This window comes from Phoca vitulina, unplaced genomic scaffold (genome assembly GCF_004348235.1).
Source record: "Phoca vitulina isolate PV1807 unplaced genomic scaffold, GSC_HSeal_1.0 scaffold65, whole genome shotgun sequence".
In the NCBI taxonomy this organism is placed as follows: Eukaryota; Metazoa; Chordata; class Mammalia; order Carnivora; family Phocidae; genus Phoca; species Phoca vitulina.
Window position 1 is genome coordinate 800,627 of NW_022589768.1, and position 14,194 is coordinate 814,820.

Below are 14,194 nucleotides of genomic sequence, written 5' to 3' on the forward strand. Positions count from 1 at the left end.
GGTTAAGCAGCGTGCATATGAAACATGGGTACATATTACGCTAGATTTCCAGAGAGGTCTTTTACTCTGTGCGTGGCTGTCATGGGCGGACGAGCCACCCACTTCACCCACCTGTCACGCCTGGATATCGAGAGTCTCCACCTCTTGAGCATTGCCCGTTTGGAAGGGTAAAATGATATCCCCTTCTTGTATTAATTTGCACTTCTTTTATTGCTTGAGAGATTCGACATTTTTGAATGCTTATGATCTTTTGCATTCCTTCTTTTGTGCGTTTCTTATTAACACCTTTTTTCAGATGTGTTAATATTTTTCTTGTAGATTTGTCACCGTGTTTCATATATGAGGGATATTCGCCATCGGCCATCATGCACCTCGCGAATAATTTCCACAGTCTGTTGCTTGTCTTTAATCCTGAATGTATCTACTATGCCTAAATACCATGCATGTCTTTATAGGGGTTGTAAGAACTTTTACAATTTGAACTGTGCACAAATCTTTTTCCTTATGGTTTCTGACTTTGGACTTCCCCCACCACCCCCAGGCTGTGTCCCAGCTCCTTCAAGATTGAAACATACTTGCCCATACTTTCTTCTCTGTTTTTATATTTCATTTTTCCATGCATAATTTTAATTTGGAGTTTATTTTTGAGAGTGAGGCTGGGATCTGGTTCATTATTAATTTTTCCTGATTTCCCAAATGTCTGGTAAGTTGTCCCAAAACCACTGGTTTGAATAATCCAAATTCAACCACTGATGTGAAGTAGCATCTTCATCGTACACCAAATTCTTAACTATACTTGGGACCATTTCAGATGCTAGTTTTTGTCCTGTTGTTTTGTCTGTCTGTCTGTCTTATACCAGCGACACCTGACTTTATTTCTTACTGCTTTAATATCCACTTTGAGACCTGGTAGAACAAGACCACCCCCATCACTTTATATTTTTAAAGTGTTCCTAAATATCTTTTGCATTTACTCTCCAAGATGAATTCATTACATGTCAATTACATCTGAATAAAAAAAGGTTAATTCATTATTCATTTTATCAAGTTCCAGAAAAGTCTCATTGAGGTTTTTACGGGAATTACATTGAAAATATTAATTTAGGAAGAATTAATATTTTATGATATTTTTGTCTTCTTATTCAAGAAAAGAGTGCATCACTCCAATTTTTGTCCTTCAAATTTTTCTTACAGAATTATATACATTTCTTTATATTTGTCTTGTACATTTCCTGTTTAATTTATTTCTGAGTATTACATTTTGTCGTTTCTAATAAAAATATGATATTTTTCTATTTTTAAAAAACTGGACATTATTAGTATATAAGAAAGCTATCACCATTTCTATATTTGTTTTATAAGCCACTACTATCCTTAATTCTTCTTGTTTTTAAATTTTTAATTTATGTGTTCGGGTTTGCCAATTAGGCACTTGAAGTACATATTTCACAATAGATAACTCCCATTTAACCCTGCTGGATTTTTACATTATCGTTGTTTTATTTTGTTTGTTTATCTCTTCTTGAGTCAATCCTGGTGATTTATAATGTCCAAGATCATTTATTTACATCTTCCAATTTATTATATAGACTGAACATTTACTTACAAGTTTTCTGATTTTCTCCATCTGTGTTTTCCCTTTCTTAGGTACCGATTTTCTGTTTTAAATGATCTGTCTTTCCTTGCAAAGGTTTTAATTTTATTATCCTTGTTGTTGAGACTTTAAATTTATTTAACTCTATCTTTCTAGTTCGTTAACGTATACACCTGTGTCTTTATTAAACTCTTTCTCCTGCTTTCTTTAGATTTGTTTGTTGTTTCCTTCAGTTTCTTGAATGCTTAATTTATTCATTTTTACTATTTCTGGTTAGTATTTAAGACTATGCCCTTTCTTTTAAGTGCAGATTTTTTCCAGATCCAATGGGATTGCTATATAGTTATAGAACAAAAATACATTTTTTTCTATATGTTCTATAGATAATGTATATGCCATATAAAATACATAACATATATTTAAATATATTAAATATAATATATAATCATATCATACGTGGTTTGTACTCTTCCTACATTTGAAATGCATTGCTGTTTTTCTCGGGCCCTGTCCGTGGTCAATTTTGTGACTGTTCTCGGGGTCCCGGGGAAGAGGGCACATACTCAGTTTGATGAATGTCTAGCAGCTCAGCGCACCCAATTCTATTTCCCGGGGACGAGTCTCTAATTCCGGTTTGTGTTCAGGGCAGTTGGCAGCCGTGCACAGAAGCTGAGACGTGTCTGGTGGTGAGTGAGCACCAGGGCTGGGGAAGCCGACGCTCGCAGTCCCGTGTCCCCGTGCAGTCCAGGCCCCCGGGGACTCGCTGGAGCTCAGCAGCAGCAGGGCTGGAGGCAAACATAAAGGGCCTCTGAGCGGCCAGAAGGAAAGCCAGTGGCATGTGCTGCCATGCCCGGACTTAGCAGGCTCACGCCCCGAGGCCCTGCCCGTGCCCTCGGCACGCATGCTGCCCTTCACCTCCGAGTGGACTTGGTTATTAGGCTTCCTGGCCCATCAAGGATTAGGAGGGAAAGTTCACAGGTGAGGGAGCCAAGTACACGGTTGACCGCGAGTTACAAGAAGCAGCAGTCCGTCCTCCCTGAGCAGAGCACAGAGCACAAGAGTCCGGCCACCCGAGTGCGAGTCCGTGCCTGGCACCTCCTGGAGCCACTCTGCTCTGCTCCAGCCGGCTCCAGCCCTGGGGGAGGGGGTGGCAGCCGTCCCTGGTCCCAGCTCCATCAAGGGCTTCTGGCTGGGTTTGGCCCGAGAGACACGTTTCCTGGAGGGAGAGGGAGTGAGGTGGCCGTCGTCTCCCTCCTGCCCCGTTTGGTCTCTAGGTCCCAGGGGCCTCCCTTGCTCCTCAGGACGAGGGGTGGTATTTACTACCTGGAAGAGCATCGTCTCTGGCGACTTCCCTACCCCCAGCCCAGACATTTGGAATTAGTCCCTTTAATATACTTCTCTCTCAAATGATCCAATTTGAATATTCTCTCTGTTTCCTAAACCCTAACAGATGCAGAGCTGGTAGGAAACTGGGGAATAAGTCAGTCCAACCCCCTCATCTTTCCATTGGGAAGTGACATGCTCAAAGTCACACAGGAAGTTCATGGCTAGCTAGAAGCAGAATTCAGGTCTCTGGGGTCTTAGCTTGCCTTTCTTGCCTCTCCACCATCCTTTCTTTGGATCAAATTTTGTTACATATATGGGGCTAGAATTGACTTATAAACAGGCAAGAATATGAAAAGTAAGTCAAAGATTTACCACCCCCTTCACTGGAATCAGGCCCAGCTAATCTGATCTTTTGAGTCATTTTAGGGGAGTGGGAGGGAAAGTAGGCATATGTGCTCTGCATCTCATTTTAATTCAATATTTTTCTTTTTCCCCCCTTATCCTTATTTTCTAATTTTTTAATGAAAAGTTACGATAGTGAACAAATAGGACAGGGACATGTATAGACTTGAGAGATGCTCGCAGGTAAAAATTTCTGGTGCTTGAAAGAGAAAGCAAATCTTCAGCTATTTGCAGAGTTCACCTCCCCATAACGGCACAGTTACAGAGATTTCCAGAATATTCTGGAGGAGAGGTTTTACTGAGTTGCTAGGTGAGGAATAGTTCCCAGCCCTGTGTTGATTTTTGGGGTAGGTTTGTTGTGCAGTCTAAAATGAGAGAAGCTTTTAAGAAAGTGGATTCAGAGGGATTTTAAGATAAAAATATTATCATTAGGCTGATTTGCTGTTTTCAGTCAAAAAAGAAAATCAATGAAGGAATTTTTTTCTTAAGACTGAGGTGTCCAAAGTGGGTAGAAATAACTTCTCAGCATGTCCGCACCCTCCCGAATCTAATACACTGCACGGTTCCTTGAACTCGTCGGGAAGGAGCCCAAATGCACTGAGAATGAACCCCCAGGTCAGCTTCAGGGTCTAGTTGGTGTAGGCTGAAGTCTCTAACAAACGAATCCTAAAGATGGCAGCTCAAATTCAGTCGAGGTTTGGTTCTCTCTCATCTAACAGTCCAGGATCGCTGTACTGTCTTCAGGCTATTCTTACCGCAACTGGGTATTGCTTATCAACAACAAACATTTATTCCTCACCATTCTGGAGGCTGGAAGTCCAAGATCAGCGAGCCAGCACGGCGGGTTCTGGTGAAGGCCAGACGTTGAGCCTGCTTCCCATTCAGCCAAACACTGGCCCCCGAGTGGCTCCCCACTCGACTTCCTACTTTGCCCTGACCGTTCCTACCTCCCCCTTGCAGCCCCCGCCCAAGGTGCCGTAGCTGGCTCCCTGCTCCTCCAGGGATGTCCAGGGCCCTGATTCTCCGAGGCTCAGGGTGCCGCCTGACCTCATCAGGCTCCTTCCCCTCGGACAGGTTGCTGGCAAGTAGCAGATGGCACATTCTGGGTAACAGGAGAGTTTACTAAGAGGACCATTTACAAAGCTGAGTCAGGGTGTGGGGAAGCCACAAGGGGTGATGCAGTTTCCTGGGGCCAGTAACAGTGGGGCGCTGTTTCCACACTGGCCGGAAGGGGCAGGGTCTAGAGCCAGAGACAGGGCCAGGGGCCTGGGGCTGTCACCTTCAGTACAGGGACACACACAGCCCACCGTGATGGGGCAGAGTGAGAACTGGGGAGTCAGCACCCCAGTTTCTCCCTCCCCCCATCTCCTGCTTTACTTCCTATTGGCTAAACCCAGTCGGCAGGCAGGGGGCTGGGAGCCTGCCAACCAGGTCCCTAAAGGCCAGCTCCCGGGACGCAGAGCCAGGTGGGGAAAGGTGGCGGGTGAGTGTGGAGGAGCAGGTGCAGGTGGTCCAGCAGCATCCTCGAACCAGACCCACGTGTCGCCGGTCCTCTGGTGAGAGCACGACTGCACAGGGAGCTCAGGCTCTGAGGTCTGGGGTGAGTGGGGGCCCAGGGAAGACCACGTGCACCCTTTTGGAGTCCCGCAGTGGTGAGGCTTCCCTGGCCAGAGCTAAAGGTGCCAGGGCTCAGGGGTAAATCTGCTGGGCCCAGGCAGCCTGACCTGCAGAGGGGCTCAAGCTGGTGCTGAGAATTCTCTCCCTCTGATGCTGCTTTTCGTCCACCCCATGGGTCCTCAGCTTCTCTGGCCTTGCTTTGGGGCCGACGCGGTGGTCTTCACCAGCTGCTCACGGGGACGGGGGGCGTCGCTGGCAACTCTCGCCCACTTGGGCTCAGCATCCCGGCCACTCTGCCTTGGACCCCTCCAGAGCAGGCGGCATTCACTGCTGGGCTTCAGAAGACTAAGACGGCAGGAGTGTAGATCGGGGTTTCATCCCAGTGCCGAGCAAAGGCCAACGGAATGGACGAAGGGACGTCTGTTCCCGCACCTGTGATCACGCATCTCCTCCTCTGGCAGCAACACGTTCCCACGTCTCAGTCCACATGGTTCGGAGGAAGAGTGACTCCACCCCCAGCTCCAGGCCTGACCAGTCAGAACGCTCCATCCCTCTGGTCTTCGTGAATGGACCACGGATGGTCATGTGGTCCAAGCCGGGTGCTGGGGAGGCTGAGACCACGTGATGTGAACTCGGGCGCAGCGGCAGCCTTCTTGCCGCCATGAGTGAGATTCCAGCCCACGTGAGAAAAGCAGAGATGGTGGATGGAAGGAAAGAGACTGGGTCTAGATGGTGTTATTTAACCGAATGGATCCAGCTGGACCCGAATCTGCTCTTCAGTTAAATTAGCCAGCGAGCTCCTCCCCCCCCCCCTTTTTTTGTCTAGACCAGTTGGATTTTCTGGCACTTGCATCCAGAAGAACCTTCGTTAGTAGAGCTGAAAGCAAGTGCACAGAATGGCTCTGCCTTCTGGGTTTGCCACGTGCGGCTCAATCTGGAGACATCAAGTATTGACGTGGCCGATCTAGGAGACCCCTCTCCCCACTGAGCCTATTCACAGTGAAGAAAGGGCGGCCCGGGAAGGGGGACAAACTCGGAAAGGCTCATGTGTCCACCCACAGCGACTTCAGGGTGTCCACAGGGCCTGGTGCCAGGTGCCGGGGGCTGGCAGGCTGCATCCCTGCTCTGCACCCTGGCCGGTGTGGCCTATTGTGGGAAAAATGCCCTCCGCTCCTGGGGAAGGATTTCAGAGCCTGACAGTGGGATGCTCCGTCTAGCGTTTGACGACAGATAAGACAGCATATGCGAGGGGCCATGGTGTGCAGGAACCTGAGGGCACAACCCAGAGCTGCGCAGAAACACAATCTGAGCTTTGGATGCCCCTGTATTTTGTTCTGGGTCGCTGGCTGCCGCCCGCTGTCTGTCAAGGAAGAAGGTGAATCTGCCGGGGTATTCTTATTTGCTGGGGTGAGTGGATATTTGCCTGCGACCTGGGCCCTCCAGTTCTTAACCAGATATGCGGTGAGTCACGGATCCAGGCAGGAGGTAAGAGGTTTTTGTTTCCACTTGTTCAAACCCTCTGAATCCTCCTGATGTTTGCTGGCAAGAATTTCAGAGCATGGCCTCTTAAGTGCAAGCATGGGCTTTCTCTTCTAAGGGAGGGACTGGATCCCACATTTCTGGGTGCTGACTGTGGAAGGGCAGGAAGAGGGGAGCCTTGTGCTCCCTGGAAGGACCAACACTGTCCTCCCAACTGTGTGGGCCCCTGGGGTTCACTCCTGAACGGCACTGGGTTCTCGTGATGTCCAGAATGTGAGGGTCTTCCCACCGTCATATCTTTCCTTTAGCCCGAGGGTTTACCTTTCCCTCCACCTCCTCCCCCTGTCCCCAGGGCCACGTAAGTGGACCGGAGGATTCTGATATCTCAAAACTGAGCTTTCTAGGTTTCTTTCGTGGTCATTCCTCGTCAGGTTGCCAAGTGCTGATGGCACGTTGGCATTCACACGAGCGCAGCTTCCCAGCACTCAGGGCGCACCTGCTTATGCACAAGCAGGTGTCTTCCTAGAACTGAACTTCATTTTTATTTTGAGCCTGATTTTGATGGGAGGCAGACAGTAAATCCAACTGGTTCGGGTTTTCAGTTCATGGAGTCCCACTTCTCTCTTCTTTAGTGTTGTGTATGACCGCTGGGCGGTGGTGGGCCCACCCCCTCCCAAGGGTGGGAGGCCTTCGACATCAACAGTGACACTCTGAGCATCCACGGAGATGCTCTTTGTCCTGTTGGGACTGTGGTCCCCAATACATGGGCTTTTCAGACCCCGCTTTCTCCCAGCAGCTCTGTACCACCTCGGGCAAGGGACATTTGTCTGGCTTACCCCTCCCCTATTTTGCTTCCGGGGGGTGGAGAACCCCCAAGCTTCCTTGGATGGTTGCCTAGACACCCTACGGAGTCAGCTCTGCACTGCTGCCCTAGCCCCATGCTGGGTGGGGGAGACCCCCCGGGAGAGAAACCATCTCCCCAAACTCCACCTGGAAAAGAGGCGTAGTGCCCCCTGGGCTGTGACATTTCCCTCGAACAGATCCAAGGTTTCTGCCGTGTCCTCTTTCATGGCGCTCGGTCCAGGAGTGTGGGGGGTGCATGCCCACCGTCTTGGGGACCCACTCCACCTTCTGACTCTCCTGATTGCCTCTGAATTCTCCCCATCTTCCAGCCCAGGGATTATATAATGGGAAAAAATATTCAAAAATATACACTAGCTTGAATAATAGTGGTGAGAGTACTTGTTCTCGCCATGTTCCTGATCTCAGGGGGGAGAGCATTCAGGCTTTCACCATTAAAGTCTAACATTAGCTGTGGGTTTTTTTGTTTTTGTTTTTTTAATGGATGTTCTTTATCAGGTTGAGGAAGTTCCTTTTTATTCCTGGTTTTCAGAGGGATTTTGTCATGCAATGCCAAAGTGTTGAGAATTTCTTCAAATATTTTTCCACATCAGTTGATAATAAAATGGGATTTTTCTCCTTAGTCTCTTAATAGGGTGCATTATTAACGTGGTAGATTGCTAATACAGTTGATGGGCTTTCACATACCGAGCCAACCTGTGTCCCTGGGGGAAACCCCATTTGGTCCTGGTGTGTAATTCTCTTTATTTGTTGCTGGTTTCTAGTTGTTAATATTTTATTAAGGATTTTTGCGTCTATCTTCATGGGGGAGACTGACCTGTAGTGTTCCTGTTTTGACTTGTATTTGTCTGATTTTGTTATCGGGGTAATATTGGTCTTATAAAGTGCCTTCTCTTATTTTCTGGAACAGATCGTGTAGCACTGATGTTAATTCTTAGCAATTCAACATAGTACTGGAAGTTCTAGATAGCTCAATAAGGCCAGAAAAGGAAATAAAAGTCATACAGATCAGAAAGGAAGGCATAAAACTTTACCTGTTTGCAAACAACATGATGGTCCACATAGAAAATGCTAGGGAATCTATAAAGAAAAAATAATCTTAGAAGTAAGAAGTGAGTTCATAAAAGTTGCAGGATCCAAGATCAACCTATAAAAATTAATTATATTTCTATAAAATGGCATTAAATACACGAAAAACAAAATTGAAAATACGGTACCATTTACAATTGCTGTGGGGGGCGGGGAGGGAATAGTATATTAGTCTGGAGAACCAGGGAGGGGCTGGTGTAAGTCCCGGTCTGCGTCCGAAGGCCCGAGAACTAGGAAGGAGCATCAGTGTCCGAGGGCAGGAGGAGACAGAGGTCTGGGCTTGGGCAGAGAACAAATTCACCCTTCCTCCACCTTTGTGTCTTAGTTAGACCCTCCGTGGGTCCGATGCTGCCCCACCCCCACTGGTCAGCGTGATCATCTTCACCTGGTCCACTGATTCAAATGCTCCTCTTTTCCAGAAACACCCACACAGACACGCCCAGAAATAATGTTTTACCTGCTGTCTGGGCGTCCGTCAGCCCAGGCACTGTGACACATAAAATGAACTGTAAGCCTATAAGCCTAGAAAATTAGCTATAAATAACTGTCAGTTCATTACAAGTCCAGCAAGATACAAGTATAGGACGTGTATACTTAAAACTGCAGAGGCCGATGACAGGAATCTAGAATATCGAAATGGTGGCCATGGCGCTCATGGCCTGGAAAGTTCATTAATGCTAAGATGCCGGTCCTCTCCCTGACTGACAGGAGTGATGCAATCCCTATCAACGTTCCTGCAAGACTTCCTGTGTACAGACAAGATAACTCTAAAATTTACATAGAAAGGTAAAGGACCTAGAATACCTGAAATAATTTTACAAAGAAGAAAGTGGAAGAAGTCAGTCCACCCAATTTTAAGATGTTACATAGCTGCGTGATGTTGGTGGAGGGAGAGTGACATAGACTAGCGGAACCAAAGAATCCAGAAATGGACCCAAACAAGCTCAGTCAACTGATTTTTGAGAAAAGTGCAAAGATGCTGGAGCAGTCGACACCCAGAGGCAAAAATACAGACTTCAACTGAAACCTCACGTTGTGTACAGAAAAATTAACTCAAAAAAATGGATCATAGGTACAAATGTAAAGCCGTTAAACTTTCGGGAGAAAGCAGGACACAGGGCTTGGTGAAGAGTTCTCAGGTTTGACAACAAAAGGGCCGTCTGTTAAAGAAAAATCAATACTTTGGACAGTGTTGAAGTCAAACTTGATTCTGTCAAGAGGAGAAAAGGACAAGTTCCAAACGGGGAGAAAATATTTGCAAATCACATATCTGACAAATGATTCACATCGAGAATATTGTGAAAAAACCTCCCAACACTCAGTAGTCAAGCAACAAACAACATAACTGGAAAACGGACAAGGACCGAGAGGGGACAATGTGCTGAAGAGGGCGTGTGGATGGCCAAGAAGCACCGGACAAGATAAGGCCTGGCTGGTGGGGGGGTGCCTAGTTGGGGGGAATGCCAATTACCGCAATGAGCTGTCATCACACACCCATTAGAACAGTTAAAATAACAAATAGTGACAATACCAAATGGTGGCTGGGATGGGGAAAAACAAGATCTCTCCTACGTTGCTGGTGGGAACCAGGAACGGTGTAGCTACTCTGGAAGAGTCTGGGGCTTTCTTACAAACTTCTGTATGTGCTCACCACACGACTGGGCATTTATCCCAGAGAAATGAAAACTTAAGTCCACGTAAACCTCTGCCCAAAAATGCTTACAGCAGCTTTGTTGCCATAACCCCAGGCAGGAAATGACCAGAACGTCCCTCAGCGACGTTGACCAACGGTGATGTGTTCCTGCCGTGCAGTTCTACTTGGCGATGAGGAGCAACAAGCTGTTGATTCACCCACTGACCCGGATGAACTTGGAGGGCACTCGGCTGAATGGAAGCAGCGTGTGAGCGTTACAGAGCATCCCCAAGGTGACAGAACACCGTGGGTGGGAGACAGGGGAGTGTGGCCAGGTTTGTGCGTGGGAAGGATGCAGTTCGGGGTTGGACTCCTACTTTCTGGATCCCGCATTTTTCTCTTTCCTGTTTTACATTCGATACCCAAAGAAACGGTGTGTAGGAAATATGACATTCAAGGTTTGGGATGTCTGAAAGTGCCTTTAATCTGCCATTCCTCCGTTGATAATTTGGCTGGGGATAGACTTTTAGGTTGCAAATGATTTTTTTTTAAAGATTTTATTTATTTATTTGAGAGAGAGAGCAAGCACTAGCAGGGGGTGGGGAGGGGAAGGGCAGTGGGAGAGGGAGAAGCAGGCTCCCCGCCGAGCAGAGAGCCCGACGTGGGACTCGATCCCGGAATCCCGGGATCCTGACCTGAGCCGAAGGCAGACGCTTAACGACTGAGGCACCAGGCGCCCTGGTTGCAAATGATTTTCTTAGAAAATTTTGAAGGCGTTGTGCCACTTACTGTCGGGAACACTGAAGCCCTTATGGTTCTTCTTCCTTTGTCATCTGGTTGTTTGGGGGTTTTTTTTGTTTGTTTGTTTCTCTTGGTCTTCTTTTGTTGCTGATACTCTGAAAGTCCACAGTAAAGCACACTACCCACGCTTTTGAAATTCAAAACAGCTTTCTCTAATATCTTTGCAAGGAGTTCCACAAGTGTACTTTGTAACTCAAAGTGCCCAGCCCCACTGTGGACTCAAAGACCCCCTCTGTGTTTACCTTAGCTTTGTTTTTGCCTGAAAGGTGCTAACCACCCCCATCCCCACTTGTACACCCCCCCACCTCCCCATATATTCAGACTCGGCCTTAGACGCCTAGCCAATGGAAACCTCCTCCAGGATTCCTTCCCCGATTTCAACTGCCCAGGCCAAGAGTACTTCCTCTCCTCCTCTGAGTTCCATAGCGCTTTGTGCAGCCACAGTAGGAGGGGGATTAGGGTAGCCACTTGTGCCTGTTTGCCCAAGACCGAGGGGCTCACAGGACACAGGACTTGGGGTGCTAAAATTGGGAAAGTTCTGGGCAAACCCAGATGGGCCTGTCCCCGTGTGGGGGCTAGAACATGGAGCGTGGCAGACAGAAGATACGCAGGAGAATGCATGGACGGACCAAATGGCCTTGGGCCTCTTTGACCCTCCGCATCCAAATCTGCGAAATGGGACTCGAGTCAGCCTGGTGAGGTCCCGAGGACAGTGACAGCTCTCACACGGGGAAGCTTTTTGCAGATGCGGTGCCATGGGAATGTGTGCTGTGCTCGCATTCCTTCCCGTGGTCCGTTCCACGGGGGCGCATGTGAATGCTCGTGTCGTTTTCCCTCCTGGACCCGGAAACCTGCAGGGATGAGCCCGCCCCCCCCATAAATCAGAGGATGGGCCATTCTTTGCAGCGGTGTGAATTTGCATCCCAGCAGGCATGTGCAAGAACAACCAGTATTTTATTTTTGTAAATCAAATTAAAAATGGGCATGAGCTCCCAGTCCCTGCGGTTGAGTCACTGCCGGGAGCAGCTCCTCGTTAGGGTGAGCAGGGACGGTTGGCACAGGCCAGAAACGTCAGCAGAGCTGTGTTCTTCTGTCCCATATGGTCACTACTGCGGGCTTACGCTCGAGCCCAAGGGGGTGAGTCCGGGGGAGGGTGGTTCCTCGGCCTCCACCCCGAGCCAGGCTCTGAGATCGTTTGCAGCGGCCTGGGTTTCAGTCCCTGGTACCCACGGGCCACCCAGTGGAGGGTCCCGCTCCTCTCCACCCGGGCGCTGCACGCTTCCGTGCCCCTGGCGTGCAGTATTACATCGGCTTGTGAGAGCCGGCTGTGGGCACCGCCCTTCCCAACTCCCTACGTGGTGCCTGAAACCGGCCACGCAGGAAATCTTCACAGCACAGAAATCAGTCCACGCCGCAAGTCAGGACCCAGCCCCACGGCTGAGAGCAGGGGGCTGGCTGTTACCAGCGCACCTCCCGCCACACCGGCTCCCTGTCTCTGGGCTGGGTGGGGTGCTGAGCCTCTGCCCGGCCTCCCAGACCCCCTTCCCGGGCACGACAAGGCCTTTGTGTTCAGAGCCCAGACTTGAGAAAACCCACCCTCTCCTCGTTGCCCTGGGGCAGATCCCCGGAGGCCGGCTGGCTCTCTGGAGAGAAGGGGGGGCTGCCTCTCCTTTTGGGTTTTGCCACGTTCTCCTCCGGCCACATTTGCGGCACGGTGCTCTGGTCCCAGCGGAGTGAGTGGAAGCTGGGGTGCCCACTCCGGCCCCCCGGGCGCCCCTCATGCCTGCCCCCACGCACACCGCCACGGGGCCTCGCTCCCCGCTCTGCCGCACCGCCCGACCTCTCGCCTTTGGGAGCTCTTTACGTAACCAGCACTAAATGTTCCATCTTGGACGCTGACTCCAAGGAATTGCTCATTTTCAGATATTTATGCCTTAAACCGAAGACCAAATACTGCTGGTTCCTGCCTCCTGTCTCTTCACGGCATCATTAGTCGTTTTCAGGAGCTGTGTTCTGTAAGCGGATCTGCTAGCTTGTCACTGCTGAGTTCTGAGTTCCCAGTGACACCTGAGGAAAAGCCCAGAATAGCTCCAGCCAGCCAGCAGTGTGTGTGCAGGGAGAGAGGAGACTCACGGATTTACGGGGCACCGTGGGGCTCTCTTCTACAAACCCCAGCAAAAGCTTGTATCTTTGTCCAAGGAAGTGCGAACACTTTGCTGCTTATAGACCCTTCCCAGCTCTCCTGTGAGGAGGACACCAAGCAGAAGTTGGTGCTGTCCGGCTGCAGATGGGTACAACCGAGGCACAGGACAGTCGTCACAACTTCAAGAAAATTAAGTTCTTTATAGGTAGGAGCTCTGAATCCAATAGATGCAAGGGAAGTAGTAAAGTGGGAAGAGTGAATCATGTGTTCACACATTCATTTATTCAACAGGCTTCAGTGACCCCTTGTGTTGCCAGGCTTTTTGCCAGGATGGGGAGAGATACAAAGATTAATAAAGCAGGACTCCCACTCTCAAAAAGCCCTAAGTCTGGTTGAAGAAGCAGATGCTTCAGCAAATAATTTCAGTGTTATATGTGCAGGGCCGCCCTGTATAGTTGCTCAGGTGCTTCACTGCACAAATGTGCTTGGCTGAAGGGGCAAGTGGGACCTGAATTCTAGCCCTTAGTCTGCTGGCCAAGCCTTTGCCCTGGTGAGGAGCAGGGTCTGTCCAAGAAAGGGGTACCTTTTTCTGGTGGTGAAAAATGTAGGTGAGCTCTGCTGTAGCCATGGGACCCTAGTCCCACATTTCTGTAGCATCATCTCCCATAAACCATTCCAGGTACTAATCACAAATGGATGGCAGACCCTGTGCTCCCTCCCTCCCTGGGCCTCAGCCTCCCCTCTGCAGTGTGGGGGTGAGCCTTCTTGTACCAGTCTAGGTGAGCGTCATTTCTTGCAGAGAACCCTCGGGGTGATGATTCCTGCCTTTACTCCTGTAGGCGTGATATTCAGTAAAGGAAGGATATTCCAAAGGGGGAGTCCTGGACTTTAATCAGGACAGAAGGGCTGCCCAAGCCCCTGTGCCCAAAAGGTGGAGTATGTCATGCCCAGTACTGGAGACCATTCTGGGGGCAGTGCGATGGAAGTATGGGGCATTGGAGGTCCGAGGGGTGGGGATGGGCATACAGAGGTCTGCAGGGGGCCCCCGCAGACTCCAGCTTGTGGGTTCCAGACTCCTGATGTTTCTTCAAGGAAAAGGACAGACTAAGAAGTAGGCATCAAAGCAGGGACCGGGTCAGCATGGACACAGGGGGCGGGGTGCAGGGGCCCTGGGGACACTTGGCACAGCCTTTCCTGGGTCTCAAAGGGGTCAGGCACCTGCTGGGCCTGCTAGGACCCAAGGAGGCCA